We start from the raw sequence: 13296 nt of genomic DNA on the forward strand, positions 1-13296 counted from the left end.
ATCGCTGTGTCGTCTCATATGTTCACCCACAACTTAACAGTGGTACCTTGGGTTAGGTACTTAATTCGTTCCGGAGGTCCGTTCTTAACCTGAAACTGTTCTTAACGTGAAGCACCACTTTAGCAAATGGGGCCTCCTGCTGCCGCCGCGCCGCTGGAGCACGATTTCTGTTCTCATCCCGAAGCAAAGTTCTTAACCTGAGATACTATTTCTGGGTTAGCAGAGTTTGTAACCTGAAGCGTTTGTTACCCGAGGTACCACTGTACAACAATGCAATATCAATATAAACTCTTTATATAATCTATACAGAACATTGAACAATATGAAATATATGAAATTTGCACTCTCTGCAAAACCAAATAAACAGAGATCTGATAAATCTCTGAAAGTCACAAAATGTGCACTCTTGATGGATTCTCTTGAAAACATAGAACCAAACAAACATAAATCTTATAAGTCTACGATAGTCTTTGTGGACTATGCAAGTCTTTGAAAGAAGCAATGGGTCAGATTCTTATCTGGTGAAAACAATCCGTAAAGCTTTGTTTTATGATGTCCAACACTGCCGAAGTGGTCCGCAAACAGAAGTATGTTTCTCTTTTTGCAAATCTACCAAAGATGAAATAAAATTGGGTTTAAGGAGTTTTCTAAGGATGGCAGTGTGTGTGTGTATGTACTGTGTCCTGTGGATATAGTGGTGGAGGATGCGGGTGGCGCTGTGGTCTAAACCACTGAGCCTCTTGGGCTTACTGATCAGAAGGTCGGCAGTTCGAATCCCCATGGCGGAGTGAGCTCCCATTGTTCTGTCCCAGCTCCTGCCAACCTAGCAGTTCGAAAGCACACCAGTGCAAGTAGATAAATAGGTATTGCTGTGGCAGGAAGGTAAATGGCATTTCCGTGCACTCTGGCTTCCATCACAGTGTTCCATTGCGCCAGAAGCAGTTTAGTCCTGCTGGCCACATGACCCGGAAAGCTGTCTATGGACAAATGGCAGCTCCCTCGGCCTGAAAGTGAGATGAGCGCCGCAACCCCATAGTCGCCTTTGACTGGACTTAACCGTCCAGAGGTCCTTGACCTTTACATTTTAGTGGTGGAAGAAAAAAATGGAGGTCAAAGAAGGTCAGTTGGGGTAGTGAGAAATGTCCTTCTTTTCGCCCGAGAAATGTTGAAGGGTATGAGTTCATGGATGACACAAAATAATTGAGCCCAGTGAAAACCCACGTGGAACTGTGAAGAATTCAAAAAGAACATTTCCAAACAGGGTGAATGGTGGGTATGCAAATTAGGTTCCATGTTACTGTAAAGTGAGACATGTGGAAGGAAAAAAATAAATCCTAACTTTCACCGCACAGACGCTAACAGTGACTAACCAGGAAAGGGCGGATTACTCGATAAAAATGTCACCTCAAGTGTGGTGCATCAGTGAAGAAGGAAAATTCCATGCTGGGGATTTTGAGGGAAGAGGCTGGCAATAAATCAGTCAGTATAATAATGCACTCCTATAAATTCATGGCACGTCAACATCTGGAGCGGTGTTTACTTCCAGATGAGCTGTTTAGTGAGGATTCATCCTGATTTGTTTGCAGGGAGAGCAAGGCCATGTTGCATCAACGCAAGTGCTACCCCATACAGTAGTACCTTGGTTGTCAAACGCCTTGGGACTCAACCGTTTTGGCTCCCAAACACCGCAAACCCTGGAAGTGAGTGTTCCGGTTTGTGAACTTTCTTTGGAACCCAAACGTCCGACGCAGTTTCCACAGCTTCCAATTGAGTACAGGAAGCTCCTTCAGCCAATCAGAAGCTGCGCCTTGGTTTCAGATGTTTTTGGAAGTCGAACGGACTTATACAATGCCTTGCCAAGTACACAAAGGAGCCTAGGGACAGTACGCCTTTGAATCTAGAACCTGCCATCCATAAGAATGGGTGTGCTTATTCAATGTGCATTTGTAAAAACCTCCCCTTGATATCCATGCCTCCGCCCGCCCACCTAAGCCCCTGATGGATGAATGAAGGAGGAAGAAGAAGTGGAGATTGCAATCTTGGTATATATCAAATACCAGAACATCATTGGGCAGCTGAGGATACTATCTACATCCGATTTCAAGTGGACACACTATGAGATATTGCAGAATCAATCTGCAGGGAGCTTCTAGTTCAATTTCTCAGCAAGCACTTTTCAGGGGCCAAAATAATAATAACAATGCAACAGATCTAGATCGTATGCGGACTACGCAGAAAGCAACAACAGCAAGTTGTTCTAGAATAAAATGTTGTGCGTACACAAGCATGGCCTCCCGCAAAGAATCCTGGGAACTGAAGTTTGTTAAGGTTGATGTGCGCTGTTAGGGGACCCTTCCCAGAGCTGCAGTTCCCAGCACCCTTAACAAACCATACGTATCAGGATTATTTGCGGAAAGCTATGGCTGTTTACCTGGCACAAGAGTGCTTGAAACGGACGGTGTGGGTGTGATAACTGCAAAAATTGTGGTAAGCTAGAGCTGCTACATCAAGGAGTCCTCCTGCTCAGTGGATTCCTGATCCACTGATCCAGCAGTGTGTATATTAGGGCAGATCACATACACAAATATGAACATCAGGATATATTCTCACTAAAACACTGGTGAATTTCCCTGAGGACTTTTTTTAATGCAGGAAAACTAAAAAACTGGGGCGGGGGACTGAAATCAAACCATCCATCCATCCTGAGGGATCATTGCTAAAGTTAACGCATTTGTGTTGGGGAACAAAATTTAGAGAATTGCACTTTTCAAAGGATAGCTATGTACAGGTTGGTGAAGTGCGAATTAGGTCATTTCGCACTGAAATGTGAAATTAATGACTTCCCACACCCCACCCGAAATTTCTTGTTCCGGCAAGCCTTTGTCTTGCAGGGCAAATATGGTTTTAGACATTGAACCCTGTTCCAGGGTCAATTGTCTGCTGAGGATCCAGGAGTGGATTTTTGCTGAGTAGAAGCCTGGACTACCCTGATGGTGCTAAGAAACATCTTTTTTTCCTATCAGGAGGTTAATGGAGCCAAGAGGCAGGTATTGGAGCCAGATACCAGTTCCGCCAGATACCATGGGCACACTGATTAATACCGCATCAGTCAATGTCCTATTACAAATATTTTATTTTTAAAAAATTAAGGCCAAAGTAGTTTGTGTATCTCTGGGTTCTGCTTTGCAAGACAGGCCCAGCAAGGAACAGAACCATTTGTCTTATAATAATAAACCTCCTACAAAACATGCCTTAAATTGGTCAAACTGCGGGGTGGGGGTGGGGAAATAACTTTCCCAGCCCACACACTGCGGCCTGGAAGGACGATGGCAGCTCCTGAACGGCTCCATCTGGGACCAATGAAATTAATTTGTTGTGGCTTCACTTATCACTTTGCAAAAAAAAAAACCAAGGCGGCTCCGAGCACGATACGGTCATGATTTCCTGTTGCTATTTCGGCCTGGCTCCATCCGAACAGGACAAATGACTGCGGCAAAAACAACAACAACAACACAACAACTGGGGGGGGGGGAGAGAGGAGAGGCATGATAATCGTTGCTCGTGGTAATTTCAATCATTGGACTGAGACGGGTTGTGGGCTGCAGAGGAGATTTGCAGGCAAAGCCAGGGCTGAGAGCACCGGTGGCTTTTTCCTGGCTGCGCATCGTGTGTGCACCTGTGGCAAAACAGGTGTGTGCACAGAGATCTGTGCATGCTTTCCTCTAAAGAGATGGACTACGCAGGTGAGAGGTGAGGGAATCCCATCTAAATAAATTGTGAGCTGTCTGAGGCACTGCCCTTCCTTCACTCCCCCCTTCCTTTTTTCCCATCCAGGTGCACAGCAGGTGAGGTCGGCAAGTGAACTAAATCATACTCTGCTGTGTCGATTGCAGTAAGGGCCAGATGTATTCTAGTTTTCCAGATGAGGAGCTGAACTTGGGAGAACAGAGAGTTCTTGGCCAAGGGGACCACCCAGGGAGCCCACTATGGCAGAGGTGCCAATTTTGCTTTCAGGCACGGTACAAAATATTTAGAGGTGGTGGCTGTTTAGTTTCTTCAAAAGAGAGCTCAAAAAGCCCTAAATAGCACGCTGACCTGAGTGCTGCTGCCACAATTTCCTAGCGGAGTTGCCAACATTTTTACCAGCTCTTGCTCCTCCGCTGTCAGTAACCAGCGTGTTCTGCAGCTATTTACAATACTTTATATGCTTGTTCTGCAGAGAGCCAGTGTGGTGTAGTGGTTAAGAGTGGTGGACTTGTAATCTGGTGAACTGGGTTCGCGTCTCCGCTCCTCCACATGCAGCTGCTGGGTGACCTTGGGCTAGTCACACTTCTCTGAAGTCTCTCAGCCTCACTCACCTCACAGAGTGTTTGTTGTGGGGGAGGAAGGGAAAGGAGAATGTTAGCCGCTCTGAGATTCCTTCAGGTAGTGATAAAGCGGGATATTAAATCCAAACTCTTCTTCTTCTTCTATTTGCATAGATTATCTCTATGCTCCCCAAGAAGCATCACTGGCAGAATGTTTTTCTCCTTCTCCATTTTGTGCAGTTGCGTACCCTCCAACATTTCTCTGATGAAAATAGGGACGTCCTATTCTACAATAATAATAATTTTATTATTTATATTCTGCCCATCTGACTGTGTTGCCCCAGCCACTCTGGGCGGCTTCCAGCACCTATAAAAACATATTAAAACACTAAACATTTAAAAACTTCAGATATCTTCTAAAGGTTACAATCTTTACCTATCTCCTTGGCTCGGGGGTCGCATAACTCCATACCGTCCAACATTTCTCTGATGAAAATAGGAACGTCCTATGGAAAAGCCGGACATTCTGGGATCAAATCAGAAACTGGGATGGGTTCTGTAAATCTCTGGAAAATCGGATGGCCTGCAGTTGCTAAAAGCACAGGAGCACACCTATGCAGGTTCTCGCAGTCATTTGGCAACCCTAGTACAGCCCAAACCACCTCACAGGGCTGTTGTGGGGATAAAACAAGAGGAGGGAGACCCATGCAATGCCATGTGGAGCTCCTTGGAAAACAGGTGGGGTATAAATGTAATACATGCAACAACATCTACATACATATATCCCATTTTGCCCTGCTTACTTTTTAAACGGTCTTCATTGGTTTTAAATGTCTTTCCAAAAAATAATAATTAATTGTATTGTTTATACCAGTTTATACCAATTAATTGTATTGTTTATACCCTTTGGGAGGAAGGGTAGCAGGATAGAAGCTAGATAAAATAATATAGAAATAAATTATTTTCTTTCTCCGCGTGAATATGGACCTGAACATCATCCTATGAAGTTTATAGAATAGAATCATAGAATCATAGAATCATAGAGTTGGAAGAGACCACAAGGGCCATCGAGTCCAACCCCCTGCCAAGCAGGAAACGCCATCAGAGTACTCCTGACATATGGTCGTCAAGCCTCTGCTTAAAGACCTCCAAAGAAGGAGACTCCACCACACTCCTTGGCAGCAAATTCCACTGTCGAAGAGCTCTCACTGTCAGGAAGTTCCTCCTAATGTTTAGGTGGAATCTTTTTTCTTGTAGTTTGGAACCATTGCTCCGTATCCGCTTCTCTGGAGCAGCAGAAAACAACCTTTCTCCCTCCTCTATGTGACATCCTTTTATATATTTGAACATGGCTATCATATCACCCCTTAACCTCCTCTTCTCCAGGCTAAACATGCCCAGCTCCTTTAGTCGTTCCTCATAAGGCATCGTTTCCAGGCCTTTGACCATTTTGGTTGCCCTCCTCTGGACACGTTCCAGTTTGTCAGTGTCCTTCTTGAACTGTGGTGCCCAGAACTGGACACAGTACTCCAGGTGAGGTCTGACCAGAGCAGAATACAGTGGCACTATTACTTCCCTTGATCTAGATGCAATACTCCTATTGATGCAGCCCAGAATTGCATTGGCTTTTTTAGCTGCCGCGTCACACTGTTGGCTCATGTCAAGTTTGTGGTCAACCAAGACTCCTAGATCCTTTTCACATGTACTGCTCTCAAGCCAGGTGTCACGCATCTTGTATTTGTGCCTCTCATTTTTTTTGCCCAAGTGCAATACTTTACATTTCTCCCTGTTAAAATTCATCTTGTTTGTTTTGGCCCAGTTCTCTAATCTGTCAAGGTCGTTTTGAAGTGTGATCCTGTCCTCTGGGGTGTTAGCCACCCCTCCCAGTTTGGTGTCATCTGCAAATTTGATCAGGATGCCCTTGAGTCCATCATCCAAGTCGTTGATAAAGATGTTGAATAAGACCGGGCCCAAGACAGAACCCTGTGGCAACCCACTAGTCACTCTTCTCCAGGATGAAGAGGAACCATTGATGAGCACCCTTTGGGTTCGGTCAGTCAGCCAGTTACAAATCCACTGAGTGGTAGCATAGTCAAGTCCGCATTTTACCAGCTTCTTTACAAGAATATCATGGGGCACCTTGTCAAATGCCTTGCTGAAATCAAGGTAGACTACATCCACTGCGTTCCCTTCATCTACCAGGCTTTTAATTCTGTCAAAAAACGAGATCATGTTAGTCTGACATGACTTATTTTTCAGAAATCCATGCTGACTATTGGTGATCACAGCATTCCTTTCTAGGTGCTCACAGACTGTTTGCTTAATGATCTGCTCCAGAATCTTCCCTGGTATTGATGTCAGACTGACTGGGCGGTAATTATTTGGGTCCTCTCTTTTCCCCTTTTTGAAAATAGGGACAACATTTGCCCTCCTCCAGTCTGCCGGGACTTCGCCTGTTCTCCAGGAATTCTCAAAGATGAGTGCCAGTGGTTCTGAGATCACATCTGCCAGTTCTTTTAATACTCTTGGATGCAGTTCATCTGGCCCTGGAGACTTGAATACATCTAAACTAGCCAAGTATTCTTGTACTATCTCCTTAGTTATTCTGGGCTGTGTTTCCTCTGCTGAATCATTTGCTCCAAATTCTTCAGGTCGGGCATTGTTTTCTTTATCGGAGAAGACTGAGGCAAAGAAGGCATTGAGGAGTTCAGCCCTTTCGGTATCCCCTGTTTGCATTTCACCATCTTCTCCTCTGAGCGACCCCACTGTTTCTTTGTTCTTCCTTTTGCTACGAACATACCCATAAAAGCCTTTTTTGTTGCTTTTAACCTCTCTAGCAAGCCTGAGTTCATTCTGTGCTTTAGCTTTTCTGACTTTGTGTCTACACGTGCTGGCTATTTGTTTGAATTCCTCTTTGGTGGTTTCCCCCCTTTTCCATTTTTTGTACACATCCTTTTTTAATCTTAACACAGTTAAAAGTTCTTTAGATAGCCACCCTGGCTTCTTTAGGCACCTTCCATGTTTCCGTCTCATTGGTATTGCCTGAAGTTGTGCTTTTACTATCTCCCTCTTAACAAACTCCCAGCCATCATGAACTCCCTTTCCTTTTAGTATTACTGTCCATGGGATCTCACCCAGCACTTCCCTAAGTTTTATGAAGTCGGCTTTCTTAAAGTCAAGAAATTGAGTCCTAGTATGCTTGGCTGCTCCTTTCCGCTGTATAGTAAACTTCAGAAGAGCATGATCACTCGCGCCTAATGATCCTTCCACTTCTACCCCACTAACCAGGTCATCAACATTGGTTAGGACCAAATCTAAAATGGCTGTTTATCCTCAAGGCTTGGGGCCTGTGGAAATTTACAGCTGCGGAGAAACCTCTGAATCCCTGTCCATGATCCTGTCATCATCATCATCATCATCAAAATCACCATACCGGTAATTTTTTATTTATACCCCACTCATCTGCTGGGCAGCTCCCAGCAGAGTACAGTTGTACCTTGGTTCTCGAACGTAATCTGTTCTGGAACTCCATTCCACCTCTGAAAATGTTCGAAAATCACAGCGCGGCTTCCAATTGGCTGCAGGAGCTTCCTGAACTCAATCGGGAGCCAAAACTCACTTCCGAGTTTTCAGCATTTGGGAGCCAAAACGTCTGAGTACCAAGGCATTCGAGAACCAAGGTACGACTGTATTATTATTATTATTATTATTATTATTATTATTAATAATAATAAAGTGATAAGACATCAAACATTAGAAGCTTCCCTAAACAGGGCTGCCTTCAGATGTCTTCTAACAGATGTCTTCTAAAAGTCAGATACAGTGGTACCTCAGGTTACAGATGCTTCAGGTTACAGACTCTGCTAACCCAGAAATAATACCTCGGGGTAAGAACTTTGCTTCAGGATGAGAACAGAAATCACTTGGCAGCAGTGGGAGGCCCCATTAGCTAAAGTGGTGCTTCAGGTTAAGAACAGTTTCAGGTTAAGAACGGACCTCCAGAAAAAATTAAGTTCTTAACCCAAGGTACCACTGTATATGAGAGTTTCTAACACTGGTAGGTAATATGCTGCCTTGGGAGAAATGGAAGTACAGTGGTACCTCTGGTTACAAACGCTTCAGGTTACAGACTCCGCTAACCCAAAAGTAGTACCTCGGGTTAAGAACTTTACCTCAGGATGAGAACAGAAATTGTGCGGCGGCAGCGGCACAAAGTGGTACCTCAGGTTAAGAACAGACCTCTGGAACGAATTAAGTTCTTAACCTGAGGTACCACTGTAGTTGTCAAAGCATCCTGCATGCTTATATCTGGTTAAGAGAGGCCTCTCTGACACCCCCTCCCCGCACTTTTGTCATGTGATGGGCTGAAAACAGCAGAACTGGAACTCCCAGGATGCCTGTCGAGAGACCCATGTTGTCTTCCACCGTCTTAACCTTCCTTCCCCGTGAATCTGCATGCTCTGTAAAGACCCCAGACCATTCCCCACATCCTGCGTCGAAGGGGCTTTCAGGAAGACTCCCTTGCCAATGCTCTCGGCCAATGCTACCTCATCCACTCCATGTTATGCTTGGCTGGAGAGGCTCTGCTTCCATGACTGGTTCCTCACGAGGCCTGCGTGTGAGGTCTTCCCCCCTCGCCTTCCCCTCTCCCCAAAAGGCAGCTCTAAATGTGTTTTCAGTAGAATCCCTCTTGCCACCCACTGCCTCCCCAATTTTCTCTTCCAATGTACTGACTCTTGACCCGGCTTCATCTCTCCCGTATGTCCCCCCCACACTTGGGATGGGGGCTGCATTCAAAATCTGCAAACAATTTAGACGCAGCAACAACATCTCCTTGTCTTCCAGAAAGTGACACAGATGAGTTATTACGCACGGGCAGCTCTCCCTTGCCCGCCGTGTTCTTTCTTCCCCACAAAATGCTGGTGCGGTTCATCACCCGTTAACAATAAGGCTAGGGATGCGGGTGGCGCTGTGGGTTAAACCACAGAGCCTAGGACTTGCCGATCAGAAGGTCGGCCGTTCGAATCACTGTGAGGGGGTGATCTCCCATTGCTCGGTCCCCGCTCCTGCCAACCTAGCAGTTTAAAAGCACATCAAAGTGCAAGAAGATAAATAGGTACCGCTCCGGCGGGAAGGTAAACAGCGTTTCCGTGCGCTGCTCTGGTTCGCCAGAAGCAGCTTAGTCATGCTGGCCACATGACCCGAAAGCTGTACACCGGCTCCCTCGGCCAGTAAAGCAAGATGAGCGCCGCAACCCCAGAGTCGGCCACGACTGGACCTAATGGTCAGGGGTCCCTTTACCTTTACTAACAATAAAGCTACATACAAAAACCATGCATTTAAAGCATATGGCTCCCCCTCACAATGGATTCTGGGAACTGTAGTTCGACCCCCCCCCCGGGCTACAGTTTCCAGCACCCTTAACCAACTACAGTTCGCAGGATTTTCTGGAAGGGGAGTGTGCTTTAAATTCAGTGGGGGAGACCCACCTGCTGCAGTTTACTTGCTGAAGCTCAAAGACTAAAATACTGGAGGGACTGGGGAGTAAAAGGAAAGAAGATTGATAGGAGGAAAGAGATAGAGAACCAATTAATTGCTAATCATGGAAGGCAATTAGTTTGGGGGCAGAAAAGGGGAAGGTGGGGTGATGCATTTCTGGAGCATAAAGTAATATTAATCATGGAAGGCAGTGAAAGTAATTTGATGAGTTAAGGTGGATGTGACTTCTTGATAGATCAGAAAAGAATAAAGTCGCTGCTCTTAATTACAGGGGAAAGGTAGATTTATTTTTTTACTTTGGCAATGCCTGCTTCTATGCTTCAGCCATGCTCGCTTGGCATGCAGTCACTGGAAAGTTGGCCGGGGTCAGTGTGGCCTTCCATTAGCCTTGCAGCCACAAGGTCCTGGGTTCAAACCCCAGCTTCTCCAGGAAGGACTGGGAGAAAATCCTGCCTGAAACTCTGTTGAGCCAGAGTGTAGCCAGTAATTATAAACACCATCTCCAAATCCTCAAAAGATTCCATCAACAGTGTCTCCAAAAATTTTTACACATCACTTGGGAAGACACTAATGCCAGTGTACTGGAAGAAGCAAAGATCACCAGTGTCAAAGCAATGATTCTTCAACATCAACTTCATTGGACTGGTCATGTTGTGTGGGTGCCAGATTATAGTCTTCCAAAGCAACTACACTGGTACCTCAGGTTACATACTCTTCAGGTTACAGACTCCGCTAACCCAGAAATAGTACCTCGGGTTAAGAACTTTGCTTCAGGATGAGAACAGAAATCGCACTTCAGCGGTGCAGCGGCAGCAGGAGGCCCCATTAGCTAAAGTGGTGCTTCAGGTTAAGAACAGTTTCAGGTTAAGAACAGACCTCCAGAACGAATTAAGTTCTTAACCCAAGGTACCACTGTACTCTATTCCGAACTTAAATATGGAAAGTGTAATGCTGGTGGTCAACAAAAGAGGTTCAAAGACTCCCTCAAGGCAAATCTTTAAAAATGTAGTATAAACACCGACAACTGGGAAACACAGGCCTGCGAGCGCTCCAATTGGAGAACAGCCTTTACCAAAGGTGTCATGGGCTTTGAAGAAGCTCGAACGCAGGAAGAAACGTGCTAGGAGGAAGGCACACTTGGCAAACCCTCACAGTGATCAACTCCTGCCTGGAAACCTATGTCCCCACTGTGGAAGGACATGTGAATCCAGAATTGGCCTGCACTGTCACTTACGGACCCACTGTTAAAACTGTGTTTATGGAAGACAATCTTACTCGGCTACGAATGATCACCAAAGAAGAAGAAGTCAGTACTGATCAAAAAGCATCAATAGCCTGACTCAGTATAATGCAGCTTTTTATGTTCCTTGGCTCAACAAAGATTGGTGACTGGGAGCGGCCACCAGGACCATATAACACCAGTCCTTAAAGGATCTGGACTAGCTCCCAGTACGTTTCTGAGCACAATTCAAAGTGTTGGTGCTGACCTTCAAATCCCTAAATGGCCTCGGCCCTGTATACCTGAATGTCAGGAACTAGGCAGATAAGGAGGTGTGGTGGTCTTCCAGGGACGGGGCAGATGAAGAGTGTATGGAGACCCAGGTTTATGGTGATGGGATAACAGGACACACCCAAGAAGAAGAAAAGAGCTGGGAAATATTGGAGGGTGAGGAACAGGGGCAAGCTAACAGATGCACCAGCCCTGAGCAGAGACAGGAGTCAGATGCGATAGAGACAGTACCTCAGCCAGTTGATACTATGTTCCTTGAAAGGGATGTGGGTGGCGCTGTGGTCTAAACCACTGAACCTCTTGGGTTTGCCGATAAGAAGGTTGGCAGTTGGAATCCCCGCTACAGAGTGAGCTCCCCTTGCTCTGGCCCAGCTCCTGCCAACCTATCAGTTTGAAAGCATACCAGTGCAAATAGATAAATAGGGACACCTGTGGCAGGAAGGTAAACTGAGTTTCTGTGCGCTCTGTTTTCGATTATGGTGTCCCATTGCGCCAGAAGCTGTTCAGTCATGCTGGCCACGTGACCTGGAAAGCTGTCTGTGGACAAACGCCGGCTCCCTCGGCCTGAAAAGCAAGATGAGACCCACAACCCCATAGTCGCCTTTTACTGGACTTAACCATCCAGGAGTCCTTTACCTTTACCTACCTTATGTTCCTTGAGAGCCTGATAGATCCCCACTCATAAAACCAGGAGTTTCATCCCCATCACAGAGCAGAAAACCAAACAGAAGCAGAACGGGTCCCTTGGCAGCCGTCGCTGGCAGCAGGAGGGATGAGATACATAGGAAGTGAGCTGCTGTGAGAAGGAGCAGGCATTCTGGGCAGCAGCTCAAGCCTCCAGGAAGTACATTTTATGGATCTTCTTGTATTTCTGTTTAATACTAATAAATGAACTAACAAAGAATCTCACTGCAGGCCTGGTTTCTCTCGGCTATTCGCCAATGTGCCGCCTGACAGCTCCCTCATGAAACTGAAGGAGCGTCTCCCAGGAGCGGAGGAAAGGGGGGGCAGTGGGGGCGGGCTACTCCGGGTGTCACCACTGAGGGGGGTGACAAAATGCCGGGCGGCGCCTGCAGCGTGCTCCAGGGAGTGACGCGTTGGTTTGGGCGCTCGCAGGCTCTGCCCTGCCCCAAATGGTCCGCCTGCCGCCTCCCTCTCAGTTATAGGGCAGCTGAGGGGGAGGAGGCAGGCAGACTTCTCGGAGGCCTTGCGGAGCGTCCTGCCCTGGCTGGCCCCGCCTCTGGCTGCAGGGCGCATGCACCGCCCCAGGAGCCCAATCAGCTTGCTCTGTCACTGGCGTCTCCACCCCCATCGTTCTGCCCAGACACTGAGGTCCAGCTCTGAGGGCTTCTGGCAGTTCCTTCACTGCAAGAAGTGAAGCTACAGGGAACCAGGCAGAGGGCCTTCTCGGTAGTGGCGCCCACCTTGTGAAACGCCTTCCTGTCAGATGTCAAAGAAATAAACAACTATCTTGACTTTTAGAAGACAACCGAGCGTAGCCCTGTATAGGGACGTTTTTAATGTTTAAAGTTACGCTGTGGTTTTATAACTTGTTGGAAGCCACCCAGAGTGGCTGGGGCAGGGGCAGGCCGGATGCGGCCCAATCACCTTCTCAATCCGGCCCATGGACGGTCTGGGAATCAATGTGATTTACATGAGTAGAATGTGTCCTTTTATTGAAAATGCATCTCTGGGTTATTTGTGGGGTCTGCCTGGTGTTTTACATGAGTAGAATGTGCACTTTTATTGAAAATGCATCTCTGGGTTATTTGTGGGGCCTGCCTGGTGTTTTTACATGAGTAGAATGTGCACTTTTATTTAAAATGCATCTCTGGGTTATTTGTGAGGCATAGGAATTCGTTCATTTCCCCCCGCAAAAATATATATAGTCCGGCCCACCACATGGTCTGAGGGACAGTGGACCGGCCCCCAGCTGAAAAAGGTTGCTGACCCCTGGGCTGGGGCAACCCAGCCAGATGG

General features: G+C 46.6%; 1 protein-coding gene across 1 annotated transcript in view; it reads left to right on the top strand.

Annotated features, from left to right (window-relative positions):
- TMEM92 (transmembrane protein 92) overlaps positions 1–7999 on the top strand; it is a 365445-nt gene extending 357446 nt beyond the window's left edge. Inside the window, exon 6 of the transcript XR_014150712.1 lies at positions 7988–7999. The gene's annotated coding sequence lies outside the window, so the exon portion shown is untranslated. The remainder of the gene's footprint in view (positions 1–7987) is intronic.
- Positions 8000–13296: the final 5297 nt, after the last annotated feature.

Source organism: Podarcis erhardii (assembly GCF_964252035.2).
Source record: "Podarcis erhardii genome assembly, chromosome: 13".
In the NCBI taxonomy this organism is placed as follows: domain Eukaryota; kingdom Metazoa; phylum Chordata; class Lepidosauria; order Squamata; family Lacertidae; genus Podarcis; species Podarcis erhardii.